This window comes from Eriocheir sinensis, chromosome 11 (assembly GCF_024679095.1).
Source record: "Eriocheir sinensis breed Jianghai 21 chromosome 11, ASM2467909v1, whole genome shotgun sequence".
NCBI classification, from domain to species: Eukaryota; Metazoa; Arthropoda; class Malacostraca; order Decapoda; family Varunidae; genus Eriocheir; species Eriocheir sinensis.
Window position 1 is genome coordinate 6,833,336 of NC_066519.1, and position 6,000 is coordinate 6,839,335.

Here is a 6,000-nt window from a genome sequence, read left to right on the forward strand (position 1 = left end):
CAGAGCCCTTTGGAACGCCACTGTTGATAGGTTTAGGGGAAGAGCAGTGACCGTCTACGACCGCAGAGATAGAACGGCCGGAAATGAAACTGGAGATAAAGGAACAGAGAGAGGGATATAATCCGAAAGAGGGCAGTTTAGAAAGCAAAGACTGATGCCAGACTCTATCGAAGGCTTTCGATATGTCTAGCGCAACAGAGAAAGTTTCACCGAAACGGCTAAGAGAGGATGACCAAGAGTCAGTTAAGAGAGCAAGAAGATCGCCGGTAGAACGCCCCTTGCGGAATCCATATTGGCGATCAGATAGAAGGTTAGAAGTGGAAAGGTGCTTTTGAATCTTCCGGTTAAGGATTGATTCAAAAGCTTCAGATAGACAGGAAAGTAAAGCTATAGGGCGGTAGTTTGAGGGATTGGAACGGTTACCCTTCTCAGGCACAGGCTGTACAAAGACATACTTCCAGCAGGAAGGAAAGATAGATGTTGATAGGCAAAGACGAAAGAGTTTGACCAGGTAGGGTGTCAGGTCCATAAGCCTTTTGAGGGCTGAGGCCAACGAGGGCATAGAAAACATCATTTGGAAGAATCTTAATAACAGGCATAAAGGAGTCAGAAGGGGGATGAGTAGGAGGAATATGCCCAGAATCGTCCAGGGTGAAGTTCTTACAGAAAGTTTGAACGAAGAGTTCATCCTTAGAGACAGATGAGACGGCAGTGCTGCCGTCAGGGTTAAGGAGAGGAAGGAAAGAGGAAGAAGTGAAATTGGAGGAGATATTTTTGGCTAGATGCCAGAAGTCACGGGATGAATTAGAAGAAGCAAGGTGTTGACATTTTCTATTAATAAAATAAGTTTTGGTAAGTCAGAGAATACATTTGGCACGATTCCGGGCTGAAATGTAAAGGTCAAAGTTAGTGGGAGTTCGAAGGCTCTGGAATCTTTTGTGAGCTGCCTCTCTATCTTTAATAGCACGAGAACAAGCGTGATTAAACCAAGGCTTTTTAGCATGAGGAGTAGAGAAAGTACGTGGAATGTATGCCTCCATTCCAGAGACAATCACCTCTGTGATGCGCTGAGCACACACAGAGGGGTCTCTCTCCTGGAAGCCATAATCATTCCACGGGAAATCGGAAATGTACATCCACAGGTCGTCCCACCGAGCTGAAGCAAAATGCCAGAAGTATCGCCTCTTCGGCGGGTCCAGAGGATGTACAGGAGCGATAGGACAGGATACAGAAATAAGGTTATGATCGGAGGAGCCCAACGGAGAGAACAGTTTGACAGAGTAAGCAGAAGGATTAGAGGTAAGGAAGAGATCTAGAATGTTGGGCCTGTCTCCAAGACGGTCGGGTATACGAGTAGGGTGCTGAACCAACTGCTCTAGGTCGTTGAGGAGAGCAAAGTTGTAGGCTTGTTCACCAGGCTGGTCAGTGAAGGAGGATGAAAGCCAAAGCTGGTGGTGAACATTGAACTTTCCCAAGATGGAGATTTCAGCAAAGGGAGAGTGAGTCAAGATGTGCTCCACTTTAGAGTTCAAATAGTCAAAGAATTTTACATAGTTAGTAGAGTTAGGTGAGAGATAAACAGCATATATGTAATTAGTAATAGAATGACAATGAAGTCTTATCCAGATGGTGGAAGATTCGGAAGAGTCAAGGTCGTGGGCACGAGAGCAAGTGATGTCGTTGCGCACGTAGGCGCAACATCCAGCTTTGGATTGAAATTTAGGATAGAGATAGTAGGAGGGAACAGAGTAGAGGTTGCTGTCAGTAGCCTCAGAAACCTGTGTTTCGGTGAGGAAGAGAAGGTGAGGTTTAGAGGAGGAGAGATGGTGTTCCACAGAATGAAAATTAGAACGAAGACCGCGAATGTTGCAGAAATTGATAAGGAGGAGGTTCGAGGAGTTATCAGGACACCTCTTAAGTCGGCAGACAGAAGGGGAGTCCTCCCTGGTGGAATTTATGGTCCCCCCCAGGCGGGGACTCCGAGGCGGTATTTTCGTTAGCCATTTTGAATTTTGAATTTTGGGAAAAGGTGTGTGTGTTGTGTGAATGTAGTGTGGTGTAGAAAGAGAGAGGAACTATCCTTCGAAATTGACATATTTTCTGGCCTCTCTTTTTTATTCTTTTGTTAGGATAAATGTATAAAAGAAAATTACGAAAATCCGGAAGGCTTATGATTTGAAATACTCGCATTGTTGCAAAAGGTATCTCATCGGCCGTTAACTGAACAGCAAATGAACCTTGCCCTTAGTTCATCAACGCGCTCTCATTATTTGTGGATACTTAACCCCTCTGCTTCGACTAGATTGAAATTATACGTGGCTGAGATATATATTTTTACTATTTTTTTGTGTGTTTTTGTTTCAATCTAATATAATTGATACTAGGTGCTTTTGGCTACAACGTAAACCTCCTTCTGACGGTGGTTGAGTGGTTAGCGTGCGGGCTCCACCACCAGGTGGCCTAACACTTACTGCATGCTGTCTTGAAGACTAACTATCAAACCGAAATCTAAATTCTCTATGAAAATAGGATACAAAATGTCCTCCGGGGATCAGCCAGGCAAGATAGTGTCACTATAAACACTTGACTGCGCTATAACAGGTTGGGGCCGATCATCATGCTTATCAGGCCCCAAAGAACGAACGTAAAAATAGCTCTGAGGCTTTTGCTGTCTACCGGCTTCTGTCGCCCGTCAGCTGGTTCGAAGGTAAACACATACACACAAATTCCCAGAAACCCTTCCTGCACACACACACACACACACACACACCACACACACACCACACACACACACACAGAAACGCATATACACACATTCTCTCTCTCTCTCTCTCTCTCTCTCTCTCTCTCTCTCTCTCTCTCTCTCTCTCTCTCTCTCTCTCTCTCTCTATATATATATATATATATATATATATCTCACTCACACACACACACACACACACACACACACACACACACACAGCTGAATCTGCCCACCCTTCAGGACCGATACCACATAAACCTAACCAAATTCAGCAAGTCCCTCCTCCGCAACCCCCGCCATAGAGACCTACTCCCACCCGCCCTCCCTCCCCCACAAGACCCACAAGACACCACAAAATTCTCGTCCCGGAGACTCGATCAGAGCTCTCACGGACAGATACTGGCTTAGCACAATACCGGCACTTGTAAAGTCCATAAACACCTCCATGATCACATGACCTGCCTCACAACCAGAAGGCCCAGGGTTCGATTCCCCGGCCGGGTGAAGATAAGTTTGGTTTATCTTCTTTTACGTGTAGCCCCTGTTCACCTAGAAGTGATTAGGTACGCGACGTCAGGCAAGAAGTTGTGACCTCGTTGTCGCGGTGTGTTGTGTGTGAGTGGTCTCAGTCCTACCCAAAGATCGGTACTATGAGCTCTGTGCTCTTCCGTAGGGGAACGGCTGACTGTCTCGAGAGAGACCCGCAGCAGACCAAGAGGTGAATTTCACACACACACACACACACACACACACACACACACACACATACACAGTGTGTGTGTGTGTGTGTGTGTGTGTGTGTGTGTGTGTGTGTGTGTATGTATTATTATGTATTATATGTAATAATATTACACACACACACACACACACACACACACACACACACACACACACACACGGGTTGACGCTCTCCGTAGTAGCTACAGCGCTCGTAGCAGCCACGGTTCAGCTTGTTGACCGTTTCCCTCTCCTTCCTCATTCTCCATCCCTGCCCATCTTTTCAAGGAACTTCGAAGAATATTTGGTAAAATGCAGTGAAATTATACATACAGACAATGCAGGTGCAGTATGTTATTGAACGGGCCACTTTTCAGTGGACGGTGGCTGCCATTATTTCATGGCGCCACTAAAAAGTGGACGGGGATGCTGTCAACACCCCGCACACGAACCACTTTTTCGTGGCAACCACCGGCACCGCCATTATGGACTCCGTGGAAGTAGCGTGTGTTATCGCTTTGCTTCTCAAAAAAAAAAGAGAAATATGTAAAAGAAATACTGGGTGCCCCCGGTAATCAGCCATAGGCTTATCAAAAATTAGTTTTATAATATATATGAAGACTTGAGGACATACCCTGACAAGTTTGCAAAATATTTTAGAATACCTATTCACCTTTTGATGACTTGCTGGCTGTACCTGAGCCTTCACTCTCAGGTCAAAACACAAATATGAGGAAGTGTATACCAGCAGAAGAAATAAATGAAGTTACCTTGAGGTTAGAAGAGAAAAACGCATACATGTTCCACAAGAATTTTAATTAGAAAACATTTCATCAAATAAAGCAGACATTGTATCTTTGCAAGTATCAGGATGTCACATAAAAAAAAAGGTTCAACATATATAAAAATAAAATATATAATGTTTTAACTATGTCATATAGTAGCAAGTATCTACACAATAATGATTTAGCAAAAGAAAACAAAAACCCGATTCTGCTAAGAAAAATCCAAAAATATTGCAAAATAAAAATAACTGTCGAAATGTTAAGCTTCACTTGAAATGCCTGACATTGTGTCTGGAACTGGTGAGAACACATTAATAATGTTTCCTGGTACAAACAACTGAGGATTTTCTTTAACTCCAAGTTCAGAACGACTTTGTAGTGTGGTATAAATTTTATTATTGGAATAATCTTGTGTACGTTTGTAGCCCTGTGAATGATGATGGCCTTGGTTTGGAAGAGGACTTGGGATATATACATGACCACTGGTAGGGAGAGGACCTGGATTACGGGACACATGCCCTTGGTTTAAGAGGGGAATTGGGGTAGACATGCTATGACCAAAGGTAGGGAGAGGACGTGGGAGAGAACAAGAACCTATGAGACATAAAGGGCCAAGTACAGGGAGAAAAGCTTGGGCAGAAAGAGGTAATGTTGTAAGTGACACATAATAATTATAATAATAATAATAATAATAATAATAATAATAATAACAATAATAATAATAGTTTTATTTCGCCCAGTGGCATATATATATAAAAAAAAAAGACAGGAAAAACGAACGAGATCGAACGAGATACATATACGCTTAAATAATACACAACTTATATTTGTTTAGAACGCCTTCAGTTGACGGGGAAAGACCTAGTCGATTTTGTTCGCGATGAGCTGCTGCGGGAAGCCCGCTTCCAAGAGTTGGAGAGGAAGGAACAAGAGGCTCAGCTCGCCTACTAGAGCAAGATGCAAGAGTTTGACAGGATGGAGCAAGTGTCCAAGCAAGCCCACGAGAGGGTCATGCAAGAGTTCAAGAGGCTTCACAGCCACGACCTCGCACGTCTCCTCTCCCCCGGGCTCGAAACCAGCGACGTCCTGGACTCCCAAGAGACCGAGCCCCAGCCCACTCCTGAGCCTGCCAGCACTCTGCCGTGTGACCCTGCTCGGCAGGTAGCAGTTATAGAGGACCACCACCAAGGAGAGTACCTTCAAGAGGAGGCCTGGCCTCTCTCCCCGGCCCCTGACATAGGAGGAAGGTGACACGGTGATTCCGGTAGATGACGCAGACGCACAGTCACATTACATCTCCAGCACTGCTGCCGGTACCAGAGCAAGGACATGGGGGGGATCTTGAGTCCTCCGCGCTGCTGACGGTGCCACAGGAGGAGAGGTTGGAGCTGAAAAATAGTGACTCTGGACAACTGCCTACCGCCTCTCCCTCGCCCGCCTCGTCTCCCATGGACTAGCTCAAGGGGAGGCGGTGGCTGAGTGGTTAGCGTGCCGGCCTCGCGTTTGGTGCGTTGTCCATGATGTGGGTTCTAATCCGCCGCTAACCACCTGGGATTTTTCAGTCACCGCCGAGTGTACTATGACTACCCACATGCTGTCCTAAAGACCACCCATCAACCCGGACTCTAGAAGAAGCTGTACCGGGCAAGTTAAATCAAGAATGAGCTCCGGGGGGCGGCATGAGCCAATAATAATGGCGCCTCTGTAAACAACTGCCTACGCCATGACGGGCTCGGGCCGACCATCAGGCCCATA